This window comes from Saimiri boliviensis, chromosome 11 (genome assembly GCF_048565385.1).
Source record: "Saimiri boliviensis isolate mSaiBol1 chromosome 11, mSaiBol1.pri, whole genome shotgun sequence".
In the NCBI taxonomy this organism is placed as follows: domain Eukaryota; kingdom Metazoa; phylum Chordata; class Mammalia; order Primates; family Cebidae; genus Saimiri; species Saimiri boliviensis.
Window position 1 is genome coordinate 31,965,554 of NC_133459.1, and position 16,234 is coordinate 31,981,787.

General features: G+C 52.4%; 1 protein-coding gene across 4 annotated transcripts in view; it reads left to right on the forward strand.

Moving 5' to 3' along the window:
- Nucleotides 1–3,930: 3,930 nt before the first annotated feature.
- The window catches only part of ZNF362 (zinc finger protein 362), a 41,290-nt gene continuing 28,986 nt past the window's right edge, over nucleotides 3,931–16,234 (forward strand). Inside the window, exon 1 of one of the 4 annotated variants that reach the window (XM_039474096.2) lies at nucleotides 3,931–4,329. The gene's annotated coding sequence lies outside the window, so the exon portion shown is untranslated. Of the gene's footprint in view, nucleotides 4,330–4,416; nucleotides 4,974–16,234 lie in introns of those variants that run through there. The other 3 variants (XM_039474097.2, XM_074380470.1, XM_074380471.1) reach the window with 3 other exon arrangements.

Consider the following 16,234-nt stretch of genomic DNA (forward strand, 5'->3'; position numbering starts at 1 on the left):
GTAGAAGTTTTTCCCTTCCTGCCCCACTCCCTTAAGAAAGTGGGGACTTGAAAAGGCGTTGCCTTTGCATGTGTTGTTCACATTCTCTACACACTTCCAGCCTCTCCTTTGTAGCACTTCTGAGACCTAATTAAGGCATTACTTCAGTAATTACTTGCTAAATTCTTTCTCCTGGGACAGACAGTGGAAGAGCTCACCTATGTCCAGTCTATTCTCCTTCCAGAGGAGCACTGCATTTCCCAGCCTCCCTTGCAATAGGCAGGACCATGTGACTAATCTTGGCCAATGGATGGTGAGAAGGGGTGTATGTGACCTCCAGGCAGAAGCAATGAAAAATCCATGCCTGGAAAAGCCATCCATTCTCTTTTCTCCTGCCATGGTAACTGAGAAGGTCACGAGTTCTAGTGGGTGCAGCTCCAAAATGGAAGGGACCCCTCAGCTTAGGTATCTGAGTGACTAAATCAGAGGAACCATGATAAGCATGTTGCACAAGTGAGCAATAAATGACTCTTATGCTATGTCAGTGAGATTTTGGAGTTCTTTGTTACTGCAGCATAGTCTGGTTAAGACAGAGCTCTATTTGTGCAGAGCTGGGGTCTTCTTCACTGCTGCCTCTCCAGAGCCTGGGAACCTAACTGAAACATTGGAGTAGGAGCTTTGTAAATACTTGTTAAATGAGTGAAAAAAACAGAAAATGTGAGACATATTTCCTTCCTTGAAGAATTTAGTCTAATCCAAGAGACTGATTCTTACACACAATAGTTAGACTACAATTAGGGGCTAACTGCTAAAAAAAAAGAAAGGGGAGAGGTTAATGGGTTGGAACCACCATGGAGGGCCTCCTAGAGGAGAACAAAGATTTGCAGAATTAGAGAGGATGACAGTGGGCTTGCTGTGCATCCATTCAGCAAACATTTATTCTGATGCAGCATGATGAGTGCGTTGCCAGCAGTGCGGCTGGAGCATCATGGACATCTTGGAAACCAGAGGAAAGTGCCCTTTCCATGTGAAGGATCTAGAATGGCTTCACACAGGAGGTGATGCTTGAGCTAAGACTTGCTAAGTAGGTGTTCACTGCAGAGATAAGAGATGGGGAGGAAAGGACTAAGAATCCCAGACAGAGGAGACAGCATGAGCAGAGGCGAGACAGCATGAGCAGAGGCCAGGCAGCATGAAGGTGAATGGTGTGTTCAGAGATGGGGCAGCATCTAGTGTGGCTGGATTTGGGGGACAGGGCGATGAATGCCAGGGGCAAAGAGCTGAGCGCAGTCTCTCCATCCCTAGCTTCCTGCACCTCACCCCAACTGCCTCCCTCCAAATCATATTAATACCATCTTGGAAGGTTCTGGAAGGCTTTTAAGAAAATGTCTAAGCTAAGACCTGAAGGATGAATTGAAGGTGGCCAGAAAAGCTGAGACAAAAGGGCAAGGGATGGTGTTCCAGGCAAGGGAAACAGCGTATGCAAAGGCCTTAGAAGCGACATGGCAAGGCCTGAGATGGCAGCTCACTTTGGCTGGCTGGAGCCCAGCTTTCCAGGTGGTTAGGGAGGAGACCGGTGGGGCAGAGGTGGGCTAGCATGTACCCTCCCCCCATAAATCCCGTCCAAAGGCCCAGCTCGGCACTCAAGGCCTTCAGGATCCTGTCTTCCGTCTCCCTGTCCATTCTAAACTTCTGTGCCTTTGCATTTGCTGTTCTAAGTGCCTAGAATGATGACAATAATAATGATATTGATGATAACATAACTTTTTTGAGCACTTAGAATGTGTTAGGTGCTGTGACGGGCATTATTTCATTGAATCTCTCAGTAATGCCATGATTAATACGTGAAAATTAATTAATGCCTTAATAAATTAAAGGTATTAATTTTAAAATGTATAGTCACCTTTCTTTCTTAGAACATTTTTAGATTTATGGAAAAATTGAGAAGATAATACAGAGAGTTTCCATATACCTCCTCTAATTTCCCTGTGAGTAATACCTTATGTTACTATTTGTTATGATTTGTTACAATTCTTGGTAGACTTTCATTGATACATTATCATTAATAACCGAAGCCCATAGTTTATTTAGACAGTTTTAACCTAATGTCTTTTCCATTTGGTAGTTATGTGTCTTTAGGCTCCTCTGGCTGTGACGTTTCCTTGACCTTTACTTGATTTGGATGACCTTGATAGTTTTGAGGGGTACTGGTCAGCCAGCTATTTTGTTGGATAGTCCGCTATTGGAGTCCGTTTTTCTCACAAGGCTGGGGTTATGGGTTACTGGGAGAAAGACCACAGAGGTGTCATTTTCATCACATAGTATCAAGCACACATCAACATGATTTGTGGCCTTTGATCTTGGCCTTGATCACTTGTCTGAGTAGCAGCCATCAGGTTTCTCCCGGTGAAGTTGCTCCTTTCCACTCCCTTTCCCTACTGTGCACTTGGGGAGGACTCTCTGCAGCCTACTCCTAAGGGGTAGAGGGTGATGCTCCCCCTCCCCGAGTGTCTACATAAATTATTTTGAATTCTTCTGCACAGGCAATTTGTCTCTTTCACCCCCATTTATTAATTTATTATCTCATTGAATTTCTCAACAAAGGGTTGGTCCTCTGATTATCCTCATTTCTGGAAACGGGAAGGCCTTCCTTTCTTCCCCACCTTGTGGACCTCAGAGCCAATTTCTGGAACCCTCTCCCCCTCTCTGGGAAAAAGAGTGTCCTCCTCTGTGTTCTCCCGCCATGCTTTAACATTCTAACTAATTCATGCCACACAGATTTCTTGTGCCCCCTGCTCTGTGTCAGGCACTGTGCTCGGGGCTTGAAAACAAGCAGCCCCATAGGCCCTGTCTTTGAGTTGCTCACAGCGTTTGCCATCCTGTGCCAGACTAAGATCTCGGTGAGGGCAGGGGCATTGTCCATTCTTTTAATAGCCGTGCTCCCAGCCAACCAGCGCAGCGTTTGAGGTTTAGTAGGTCCTCTATGAATATTTACTGAATTTGAAATGCTTCCTGGAGGACAAACACTGGCAGATGATTGTTTATCTGTGTGCCCCTTCCCGGGGTACTGTGCGCTCCCTGAGGGGAGGGCCAGCCCTGATCCATCCCGGCCCAGCGGTGCGGTGGTGTTGGGTGCCATAGAAATCTAAGTCGGTGAAGGGATCCAGGAACCGGCTGCCTCCTCAGGTAGAAGTGAAGTTTGGAAGCTGACACAGCTCGGGAGGCCGAATCAGGAGGACTTGGTGACTGATTGGCTGGGGAGGGTGAGGCGGGAGGAGGAGTCACACAGATGGTTCTGAGGTCTGAAGCAGGGGGACAGCCGGTGCCACCTCTGATAGACTCTGCGAGAAGAGCCGCTGCCAGCTTCAGGCCGTCCTATCCGTTGGGGATCCGGCCTAGGGCCAGGGACGGGTGGCCGGGCCTGTGCAAACTTCTACTCACCACCCCAATGTCCTCGTCTTAAAAAAAAAAATCTGCCTGGATTTTGAGCACGGTCGTTTGTTATCAGGTGTGAGGGTCCATTCTGGGGGACCCCTCCAGGCGGCCGTCTCGAGGGAAACCCCCAGAGGCAGCCTGGCACCGCGCGGGCTCGGCCTGGTCAGGGCCGTGGAACGCCAGGCCCAGGTCCTCAGCCCGCCATCACCCGGGAGTGGGGTGGCAAGGCGGCCGCCGGGCCTGGGCGGGACAATGGCCGCGGCCGCCGGGGCCCCGGGAGCCCCCGCGCTGGGGAAGGGGCTGTCCTAGGGCCGGGCGCCGGTGCCCTCCCCGCGCAGCTCGGGCGGGCGGAGGGGGGCGAGGAGTTCCTTTGTGGCTCTGCCTCCGGCGCGGCGCGGGCGGGGGGCGCAGCGCAACTTTGCCAGGCGGCGGCGGCGAGCGCGAGACGAGGCCCCGGGGCCCGAGAGGGGCCCCCAGTGCGCGGCCCGCCCCCGCCCCCCTCCCGGCCCCCTCCCCTCGCGCGCCGCAGCCAGCGCCCGGCGCTGCCCACTCGCGGGAGCCCCCGGGGCCGGACGGGCTGCGCAGCCGGAGAGGCGGGGGCCCGACGCGGCCCCCCCCCCGGAGCCGGGCGCCTGGCGCGGGGGCTCGCCGAGCGCACGGGGGGCCGCGCGGCGCTGCAGACCCAGCCTCCCGCCGCCGCCGCCGCTGCCGCCGCCGCCGCCGCCGCCGCGGCGCTTGCAGAACCCAGAAGTGAACAGCAGGCGACCCGGAAGGTTTGCGCGCGGCTCCGCAGCGAGCCGGAGCCGGAGCCGGAGCCCGAGCCCGGAGCCTGAGCCGGAGCCCCAGCCCGGCCCTGCTCGGGCCGCCGGGCGCGGGGCTGCGGCCGCGTCCCGGAGGCGCCGCCAGCACAGCCAGGTCCGTGCGGGCCCGGGGCGCGCGGGGAGCGGGCCCAGCGGCGGCGGGCGCCTGCCCGCGGGAAAGTTGCGCCGAGTTGCGGGCGGGGGCCGGGCCGGGGCGCGGGCGCTGTCAGCGCGGGCAGGGGCGCTCTGAGGGCCCGGGGCAGCCTGCGCCTCGGGCCCGGCCCGGAGAGGCGGCGGCAGCGGCGGGGCGTGCGGGGTAGGAAGTGTCTCCCGCGGCGTGTCTGGGGCTGGTCTCCGAGTGTGTGTGCGTGTGTGTGTGTGTGTGCGCGCGCGCGTGTGTGTGTGTGTGTGTTTTTCTTAAGCCGGGCTATTCAAACCCTGCTGCAATTCTCCGGTAAACAATGATTCATGGGGCTTAATGCAAATAAACGGATTGCAAACGGAGCGGTTCGCGCACTTTGCAGCCGGCCCGGTGGAGCGGCCAGTGCCGGATTTCTCCCTTTTTTTGCAGATCTGCAGAATATGGCGTCCCTGTCCTGTTTTAAAAATAAGCCAGGCTGCCATTTTTGTTTTTCTTTTGTCTGAAAATTTTAATAAAACTGTCTGAGAATGTGGGAGAGGCGGCTGGAAGCAGAGGGGGCACCCGAAGGGTTGGCTTTTTTCCTTTTCTTTGGCGAGAGCTGCGAGCCTTTCGGGGAGGTGAGACACAATGCAATTGCACTTTAAAGAAAAAAAAAGGGAAGCTGCCGGGCGATTTTGGGGGGGGAGGGCTGGGAATTTAAAGTTAACTCCGAAAGTTTGCTTTGCTTTTCTTCTCTTTCTTTCTTTTTTTTTTCTTTGGAAGGCGGTGAAATGCCGCGAAAGGATCTCGAGGCCCATTTCTCCCCCAGCCAGCTGCCTTTGCAGGATTTTGGGGAAAAGTTAACTGCCAGTTTCCTCAGAGCTGTGCGGGGCCTGGGGGAGTCGGGGCGGGGGGAATGTGGAGGGTTGGGGATGGGAGTTTTGGGGGAACTGGGAAACATTTTTTGGAAGGGGCTTTATAAACATGGCATTGTAAGGAACTAGATCCTCAGATCTGGGGGACAGAGGGCCGTCAAGAGCGGCCTGGAGTGGGCCCAGGGTTTCCAGCAAAGACCCCTGGCTTGAGGAGATAATCCTGCTGTCCCACAACCCTGCCCTGGAGCAGTGTGGAACCTTCGGGAGCTATGTGTGTGGCAGTGGGCCTGTCTCCTTCATGGGTGGCCAGGACCCCCCTGTAGGCTGGAATCCCGCCCAGGCCTTGGGGTGACCCTTGGACCCTCAGGCAAGTGGGCTTGGCCCTTTGCTTTTGGAGAGCCTCCTCCCCAACCTGGTGGACCTTCTGCTCCCAGAGGTGGCAGCTGGTGGTAATGACTCCCTGACCCCACCCTATGGTGAACTTTTGGTTGGGTGCAGGCCTGCAGCCCAGTGGGTCCCATCTGAGGGGAGGGGCAGGAAAGGTAGTCTGGTTTGCTAGTCCCCCTCGGTGTGAGCCTCACCCCTGTGGTAGGCTCTTATTCCTTTCTGCCACTCCTGCCCTACGCCCTGGAGGTGGAAACACTTTGGATTTCGGTTAAGTTCCTGAAGTATCTTGCTGGACAGGTCAGGGCCTGTTGGCTTTGCAGGTTGCTGAGCGGGGGTCTGAAGGCCAGGCCCACAAGGTCTGTGGTGGCTAGCGCTGTCCAAGGCACTGGGGCAGTGTTGGGCCTGGCCTCTCCCCTGCCCCCTACTCCAGCATTTCTTGGAGGGGAGACCCTTCTAGTCTTACTCCTGGTCTGTGTCCTGGCTCCAGTAGACACAGTCAGCTCCCAAAAAACAGAGTCGGGGATTGAAAGCCGGGGTTAGGAGTTCAGGGCTGTGGAACTTGGCCAGGGGGTACCAAACCAGGTGGTTTTTAGATGGAAGAACTGAGGTCCAGAGAGAGGAATTGACTTGCCTGAAGTCGCACTACCAGGTAGAAGGAGACCAAGGCCAGGACCTGGGTGTTCAGGCTCCCACTGCTGGGCTCCCTCCGAAGTTCTCCACCGGGGGGGCTGGACCCCTGGAAGATCCATTTTGAACAGAACTGGACTAGAATGGGACAGCATGATCCTTCACTCCCTCCTACCCCTGCCATCATAATCCTCCCTGAGAGAATTGAACTTTATAGTTTGCACAGTGTCGTGTGGTGGTTATCACACCAGGCTCTCCCAGAAACTCAGTTGGAGTGAAATTATTCCAGTGGGGATAATGGACCTCATTATAAGGAAACCAAGACTCAGAGAGGTTGAACAGTGGCAGAGGAGGCTTAAACTCAGGCCTGCAGGCCCCTCGCCTGGCCTTTTCCCAGGTGGACTTTGGTGCTCGTGGGAAGGAATCTTCTAGGTTTTGGTCTCTCTAATTCTTCTGCTGAATCCAGTGACTGTAAAAATTCAGAGGCCAACCCCACCCAAAGGATGTCAGAGTTGAAAAGGCTCATGTCAGGAGGTTACCTGGGCTCAGAACAGGGAAGCCACTGGCTGGAAGTCAGTGATTCAGTCAGGTCTCAGAACCAGACCCTGATCTCCTGCCTTCTTTCCTCTGTGACACCCAGAGGGACAGTGAGCCTCTCTACCCATTGCCAGGCTGCACAGGCCCCAGGAGGGCAGGAGTTGCTAATGGGTGGTGGTACTGGTGATGGTGTGGAATAATGGCTAGCGCTCCATGGAGACATGGGCTTGTCCCAGGGACTGAGGAATAGGCTATCTGCAGTCTTGGGGATTGGAGGCAAGCTGGTCCCATGTGGAAAGGAGGAAGCAGGTGTGTGGGTGAGGTGGGAACTGGGTCTCAAGTCAGGCTTGCCCTAGCCCTTCCCTTCCCTCCTACCTTATCCCTCTGTAAAATGTGGAGCCATTCATTCCTTCTGCCATGGGCTATTTTATTCATTGATTTGTTGCCAGATTATTCCTTTATTCTTTCCTCATCCATTCATTAGTTTATTGGTTAGTCATCTCGGTAGTCTGTCCATCTGTGCTTCCATGTAATCCTTAGCCCACCCAGCCCACACTGGACAGACATGTGAGATGCAAGTGTAGTCCTCCAGGGCTCTAAAGCCAACAAGGAAGAAGAGGTGAGACTGCGGGTGCATGAAGCATTGGCCAGGGCAGTGTTCGCTGGGCGCCTACTTGAGTTCCCAGGGGAGGTCTCTCAGAGGATGGAAGACTTGAAAACACCAAAGGAGTTCCATACACTATCACAATGATAGACCTGGGTCCTGAGATCAAGTCTTATTGTTTCATATGGCTTCTGTGACTTTGAGCACATTCTTTCCCTCTTTGAGCCTCAGTTTCCTCAACTCTAAAATGGGGTGCTTTCTGTGAATCTCCCATGGGTTGTTGGGAGTGATATCAAGACAGTGTATGACATGTCTCCCCACCCTGGCCAGGCATGCGGTGGGAGCTCAGTATGTACCCACTGAGTTATAAGGATTGTTGATTACTGTCCTGGGCCCTGCCATGATTTTGAGAACCATGGTGGTGGTTTCAGAATGAGACAGATGATCTGGGCACCCTGCAAGCCCTGGTCTGCTTTGTTATTCCCCTGCTGAAACTCTTCAAATGTTTCCCAGGCATTTAGAAGAAAAAATATCCAAAGTACTTTCTGGGCCTACAGGGCCCTTCATAGGCCAGGCTGTGCCCACCTCTCACCCTCAGCTCCCCGCATCCCACTGCTACTTTCAGCCACACACCAGTTTTGTTCTGCACCTTGAATTCACAAAGCCTGCTGGCAGGGCCTTTGCACATCACCCCCTACCCCCATGGCTGTTTTCTGAGTGTTTGCATGGCTGGCACCTTCTTGTTTCACAGGTTTCTGCTTGAATGTTACCTCCTCAGAGGGTCTGCCTGGACCACTTGCTCTAAAATAGCTTCCAACTCTCACTCTCTCACATCAGACCCTTTTTATTTTCTCTTGCGGCTCTCACCAGTGTCTGAAACCTTCTTGTTTATTTATTTGCACTTCTTGCCTGCTTACACCACTAGAACATGCTGAAGCGCCGTGCGTGTGAGTGAGCAGGTGGTTCTGGCGTGGCATGGCTGGGGCTTTTGTAGAGGTGAGGGAACGCTTGGGAGTCCAGCTGTGGCAGCAGTCCTGATGGCCAAGCATTGCCTGGGAGATGAAGTTACACCAAGGGCTGTCTTCTTCTCCCCCTTGGGAGACTCAGGGCTGTTGTTAGGAAATAATGAGATGATTAAATCATGAAATCTAAGAATCCTAGTCTCTTCCAATCTCAGAGCTTTAGCATCTGAGCTTTCTAGCTCAGAACCTTTGACACTTAGAGTCTTAGCATGATAGCATGATCCAGCCTTAGGTTTAGAATCTTACCAAGTGGACTCTTACCATCTTATTTAGCATCACAGAATGCTCCTTTGTGCCACACCATGTTCTTAAAGCCTTTATAAATTTAGCATATTTACAGGTGAGGAAGCTGAGGCACAGAGAGATTTAGGTAACTTGCTTCATGGGGCAGTTGTTGGCATTTGAACCTAGCACACTAGGACTCCTTAGACTCTCTCAGCCCAACCTCACTGGACCCTTATACAGAGCAGGGGATTGATTCTTTCTCATACCCTTGTTAAAAGGGCCTCTGATCTCTGCCTAGAAACCTCCCTTTAGTGAGCTCCCTCCTAACCAGGCCACCTAGCTTCCTGTTGTCAGAAAGCTCGCTTTGCTAGGAAGTTTTCCGTCTTTACAAGGTGTAAAGTGCTGCACCTCCCTTGTGAATAATGCCTGGGAAGTGATGTTAGTGTCATGGTTTCCCAGTGCCTTTGACTTTGTGAATTCCTGGTTTCAGTAGCCTCTTTCTTCCCACTGGGTTGTGGGAAGAAAGGCAGACAGCCTTGGTGCAGTGTTGAATGTAAGCATGAATGAATGGGTGCATAAAGACCACGTGAACCCTCAGGATTTCCGAGTTCCTATCTCTCTAGCCTGGTGCTCGGCACTCATCCAGGGGTAATTGGTCAGGCTTGGTGTGCTCAGGAAAAGGAGACACCGTTATCTCTCCAATAAAGTCTGTATCTGATGACATTTATATATGCAGTTCTTGGAGAATCATGTGAGATCTAAAGTCATGCACTATTAGGAGAGAGGTGGATGTCCCAGATCATGTAGCCAAACTTCGTTTTACCTGTTGGGGAAACTGAAGTGGGAAGGGAGAGGGGCAGGCCTTGCCACAGTATCTGCCTCAGGGTTCAAAGGCAGGGGAAGATCCTCAATAGAACAGCTGCTTCTTCTCTAGCAGATAAGCTACCCCTGTACAATAGGGGCAACATTTTTGGATGCACAGGGTGTGCCTGGCACTTGGGGAGAAATTGAGGAAGCCAGCTGCATTGGGAGTGAGTTGGGGCCATGGCAATGGGGATGGCTTTCTAGAACTTGGGGCTGGAACTGGGCTTTGGAGACTGGGTGGAATTTTGGGGAGGTGGCTGAATAGTGTCTTTAACAGGTAAGGTGTGTAGGGAAGGCCAAGGGATTTGGCTTTGGGGCCTAAGGGGTCCTGCCTTGTTCCCCGCCTCATCGATGTGTTCACAAAGATACCCTTGGTGGGGTCCCCACCATCTGTGTCCTTTTCTGAACTTTGGGCAAAGACTTTAGGATTGTTGAAGGGATAGTCTAGCTGGCCATTCTAGGTTCTAGGGCTCTGTGGGGGGACATCTGCCTGAGAGGGGGTACAGCCCTTCAACACACTCAAATACACACATTCATACATATCCACACTGTTAGCTTTTCCATTACCCACCCTGACTGTACTTCCTGCACCATCCTTGTCAATGTGGGGCACTCCTCTGCTATTTCAATGCCACCAGAGATGTCCTGAACTGGGCCTCTAGGAGCCAGGAGTTTAGGAGGTGTGTCTGTTGGAGTGTGCGTGCAAACACGGTACACACATCACACAGGAGCACGTGCAGGCACTCTTGCCACTAGCAGGACTGTACACCCAGGCCCACACCATCCACTCTCCTGGGAAACAGCGAGCAGCTGCACATTCTGTCACACGCATGGTGTTTGTCTGCACACAGCTTTGCTCATCCAGGCCTGTTCATGCACATGTGTGTTTTTACATGTAGATGAGTCCTGCCTGCACACAATCGTTTATACTTGAGATAACATAGCCTCAAATTCTGGGCCTTGTGCAGCGTGTCTAATACAGACCCTTGCACTCACGCCTGCACCCACACCTGGCCTAGATCTGCAGGAAACGGTGAAGCTGGCAGCTTGTTTCCGTCTCCTGCCTTCATTCACTAGTATTTCTTGAGCATTTACTATATCTAGGCCTTGTGCTAGATGCTGATAGATGGGAGGGAAACTGATGTATATAGGGTTCCTACCCTAGCGGAGGTAGATGGACAGTATACAAAAGATCACACAAATGATGATGACAATTTTTTTTTTTTGGAGACAGAGTCTCACTCTATCACCCAGGCTGGAGTGCAGTGGCACAATCTTGGCTCACTGCAACCTCTGCCTTCCAGGCTTAAGCAGTTCTGCCTCAGCCTCCAGAGTAGCTGGGATTATAGGCGGGCACCACCACCCCCGACTAATTTTTGTGTTTTTAGTAGAGACAGGGTTTTGCCATGTTGGCCAGGCTGGTCTGGAACTCCTGACCTCAGGTGATCCACCCACCATGGCTTCCCAAAGTGCTGGGATTATAGGTGTGAGCCACCGCGCCCAGCCACATGATGATTAAGATTAGAGATTTTGGTCACTGTGATGACTTATGATGGGAGAGGGCCAGAGGGAATGGCCTGGGCAGAGACCCTGAAGTGAGAAATCCAGGACCTGGAGAAGATGATGTTACTGGGACCTGGGGAAGGTGCAGGAGATGAGGCAGCAGGTGAGGCTGAGTCTGGCTTGTCTTACGTGGCCTGTTCCCCACGAGCCACTTGTTCATCCCACACCCTCCCCTCTCCTTTCCCTGTCTGCCGGCCTGCACCCCAGGCTGGAGGCCTGTTTGGCCTGCCTCACAGGCTGCCGCAGGGAAGGTCCTGGGATACAACAGGCTTCTGACCACCTGCCAGGGGTTCCCTGTCCAGGACCCCTGAGACCTGTCTAGAAAGCTCCTGGGGGCCGGGCCAGAGCCAGGGTCCAGCAATTGGCTTTCCTGTTTTCAGTTAATCTCAGACCTGAATCTCTGTCAGTCAGCAGAATGGCCCCTGTGGGTCCTGAAGGCCGCCCAGAGCTACTGCCACCCCAGATGGCATCACTGGCTGGTCAGATTTCCATGTGGGTCATTGGAATGTTGGGGAAGGCTCCTTTAGGCCTTAGAGAACCTAACAACAGCAATGGCAGAAAGGCAGCTGACTGTTCAGGAGTCCTGACTATGTGTCAGGCAGTGTTTGAAAGATTTTATCCATATTAGCTCATTTTGTCCTCAGTACAACCCATGAGACACCATGATCGTCCCCAGTTTACAGATGAGAAAATGGAGGCTTGGAGATTTAGATAATAATCCCAAGGGCCTGAGCTGGGGCTGTCTGGCTCCAGAATCCATACTTTTAACTCTCAGCTGTCACATTTCCCTTTTAAGGATCCAGGAGCCCAGGCTATGATTTGGTTGAACCCCTTCACTTTATAGAGGCAGAAAAGGAGGCCCAGAGAGAAAATGGAGTTGCCAGAGGGTTCTGTTACCTCTGCCGGCACCAGATGCATGGCCTTGGGCAGGTTAGTACCTCTCTGAGCCTCATTCCTGACCCCAAACAAAGGAGCGATGACCAGAGAAGCTTGGGAAACATGGGATTGAAACTGAGAAAGGGCCCAGGGTGAGGGCTTATGTTTCCTGGATATGTGCTTTATAAGTCATTAAGCTGTCCGTTCATGTTCTGAGCATCTTTCTGAATATGTTATCTTTCAAAACACTTACAGCATCTACCTCATGGGGTCGTTAGGAGCCGGAGTGAGAAATGCTTGTAAAGTATCTTAAAGTGCCTGGTGTGGAGAAAGGAACTATTGTTATTATTACCATCATCATTTCATGCTGGCAGAGGGGATGGGAGCTGGGAGTCCCCTGGAAAAATAGAAGTAGGGAGAGGGATGTGTTCCAAGCATGCTGAACATTCTCTCAGAACTGAGAGGGTGTCACGTCCCCTTCCCTAGATGTGAGCACTGAGGCTCCCGGAGAGGGCCAGCTGCCCTGGGTGTCTCTGGGTGGCTGGAGGTGGGAATAGGGGGTCCAGAGGGCAAGGGTGTTAGAGTGAGGGGAAGGGGCAGCTTCCTGGCTCCCACTGACCTGGCCACAGCCAGCAGCACCCACCCACCCTCTGATCAGCCGTGCCATCCCAGTGAAAACAGCCCTTCCCAACCCTGTGAGGCTGCGGAAACCCGGCCTAATTGGATCCAGGACGCTGGGAGCCTCTTTCTTCCCAGGGAAGGAAGTTCTCAGCAGTGAGTTTCTGGGGCTGGCCAGGTCTGGCCAAGGTCTTGAGACTGGGGTGGGGTGAAGCGGCCGGGGCTCAGGGTTCTAGGCTGCATGAAGTGGCAGTACGTGGAGGGCAGAGGGGCCATGGGAGGCAAACTGAGCATGTCTCAGGAGCCTGAAAGATGGGAAGCCTCAGTTTCCCTCTCCTAGACCATCTGCTTATCCCCTCCAGGCCATCCTTCTAGCCCCATAACAACTTGTCCATTGGAAACCTTGGCCATGGCCCTCCCTTGCTCAGGGACCTCCCGTGTCCCCGCCATGGTCTTTCACTGGAGCACCTTAGCTTGGAACTCTGGTCCTTTATGAACGGCTCCAGCCACCCCACCCTTCTTCCCTTGTGAATTCCTGCACTGTATCCCTGACCCACGTGATGCGGTTTGCTTTCCTGCCTCGGGGCCTTTGCACATGCAGTTCTTCCCACCTGCCATGCTCTCCTCTGGCATCTCTCTGGAAATTTCCCTCCTGAAGTCTGTTTTTCCCAGTGAGATGAGTTCACCCTCCTGAGAAGGCTGCCACTACCCTCCTTTCCCTCCCAGCCCAACTGCAGCAGTAGCTGTTGCCCCTCTCTGGGAGCAGGGACTGTGTTTGAGAAGCCTTTGCTCTCCCAGGGAGTTAGCAGTTTTCCAGCCTCTGCGCACACTGCCCCTCTGCTGCATCGACTCTTCTAGCAGACTTCTGAGTCTTCACGGCACACATGGAAAGACCCCTCCTCATCGGTTCCCTCAGTGATCATCTGTTGAGTACCCATTGTATGCTAGCCCTACTGCATGGCTGGCACTGGGCTCTGGGGCTGCAGTAGTGATGGCTGATGGGGAGATAGGCCTAAGACATATTTAGAGGCATGGTATTAATACAGTGGTGGTGTAGGGAGAATGCAGGGGACCATGGGAATGTGTAACAGGGTAGCCCAATTCCTATGTGGGAAACATCAAAAGTGACCTTTTAAGTTGAGACAGTAGGGGAGACCTGCGTGAGCTGTGGGCCTGTGTTGGGGTAGGGGTTATAACTAAGAACCAGACCAAGCCCTGCTTTTGGGGAGCTCACAGCCTACCTGGGGGACTGGACAAACAAATAACCAGATAACCAGACAGTTCCTCAAGGCAGTGCCAGCTGAGCTGAGTTTTGAGGGCAGGGTTCCAGTTGGGTGGTATGGGTCCCAGACGGAGGGGGCTCAGCCTGTGCAATGGCATGGCACATCAGAGCATCTTGTTCTAGGGGCCCTGATGCTGGAGGGATGGATGCCGAGGGGCACACCTGGTGAGATGAGCATGGCCAGGGGACCTTCTTGGCAAAAGCTGGAGCATCAGGCTGTGGAGTTTGAACTGGACTCTAAAAGTAATGGGAACTAAGAAGGATTTTAAGCAGTAGACTTAGTGCCCTGGGCAGGCTGTCCGTCAGCCTGGTCATTCCCACTGGGGCCCCTGGATGGGACCAGGAGTCCCTTCCTGACTGTTCTCCTGGCTGGGGTCATGGGTGGGACTGGAGGTTTGCTGTGGGATTTTGAGCAAGCCCCTGTCCCTCCCTGAGCCCTGCTCTCCTGAGTAAACTTGCAGGGCCTGAGGCCAGAATCCTCTGTGGGGCTGTGGGCTGGGATTTGGGGTATCTTGCTTTGCCAAAGCTTGCTTAACTTTTGGTTTTATTAAAAATATTCCCTTAAAAAGTCACATGACAGTACTCTTCCAGGCCTGTCACCCCATCAGCTGTGACATACAGAAAAATGAGAAAACAGGGATATGAAATAAATAAAAACCCACCCCATCTCTGCCCCTGCTCCAAGCTGGAAACATCACCTCTGTTAGCATTTTGGTGTCTTCTTTCCCTCTTTTCTGTCAGCACCCAGTTTTTATGTAAATGTCATTGCTGTGTCTGTACATGCAGTTTTAAAAAATCTTCCCCTTTCCCCTCTGACTGTTGTTGTATCACGAGTATTTGTTAAGTGACTGCAGAGTGGTTTCAGTCCTTCCTTTTAATGGATCCAGTGTCAGTATGGGCTTTAGGGTCTGATTATCTGGATTAAAATCCTGCACATAACTGCTTGACTTTGGGCAAATTTCCCGATCTCTCTGTGCCTTCAGTTCCTGATAGGCCAATGTGAGTGTTAAATGAGTCATTACAAGGCCAGTCATATTGGCTGTTATTAACAACCAGAGACTGTGTCACCAAGTAACATGACTTACACGGAACCTGTTTAAAATTTTGGCTGTTCCAGGTTTTTGCTGTTGTAAAAAAGAAAAAAAAAAAAAAAAAAACAAACCACTGACGCAAACAGCTTTGTGCATATAACTTTTTCTATATTTGGGTTATTTTCTAGGGATGGATGACCAAGAATGGGATCACTAGGCTAGGAAGTTTGGACATTTTTAGAGCTCTTGACAAATTCATGCCGGATTGTTTTCAGAAATGATTGTTACAATTTATACTCCCACCAATGATACATGGCATGCCAATTTCACCATACCCTCATCAGTATTAAGTGTTAGCATTTTCTTGCTTCTTGTTGCTGTTTTGACAGGTGAAACTCACTGAATTTTCACTGCTAGGGAAGCTGAACCATTTTTTGTGTTTATTATCTGTTAACATCCTTTTTGGGTCAGCTAGTCTTTAGAGAATACACATAGCCCCTTGGGTCAATTAGGAAGACAGGACTTAGATACAGAAAAGAGGGGACAGTGTAACACAGAGGACAACACAGTACCAAAGTGGGTGGAGGGGACTCGGAGGAGGGGGAGGGGGCTTCCTTCTACCAGGCCACAGCCCTTTCAGTCCCTACTTCCCTGATTATTAAGTAATTGATTAATTAATCCAAACCTTTATCTGATACTCTTCGGGGCTTAAAAGATAAATAATTCAGCCATGATCCCTCCCCAACAGAGCACATGTCCAGCAGCAGAGATGGATGAGCAAACAGACAGAACATGGGGTGAGAGAGGTTCTGCTGTTGGAAATGCAGGGTACAAAGGGAGCAGAGAGGAGAGCACACAGTTCAGCCCAGGCATGGGGGCAGAGCAGTCCCTGATTGCTTCCAGGAAGAGGTGGCCTGTACGCTGGGGCCTCAGGGATGCACTGGAATTCACCAGTGAAATCGGGAGGGCAGAGAGCACCAGGGAGAGGATGCAGCCTGCAGAAGGTGGGAAGGTGAGAAGGGAAGCGGAGCCCTGGGGAACAGGGGAGACTGTCAGTCTGGCTGGGCAGTACAAAGTAGAACAGCCAGAGAGATCGGCAGGGGCCACACATGTCTGGAGGAAAGTAGGGAGCTATGGAGGGTTCTTAGAAGGTCCAGGTTGTGATTTTCTATTTTATTAAAATCACAGTGACTGCAGTAATGGAGTGGAGGATGAGGGTGGGGGACCGGGAAACCTGTGAGGAGGCTCTTACAATAGCTGAGGCTGGAGGTGAGGGGGGCCTGGATCAGGGCCAGGGAGGTGTTGTAGACCTTCTTCTCCCCCACCCTGTAGGATCCTAACCAGCGTCAAGGTGCAGATTGAATGCCACCTCTTCCAGGTACCTCTTC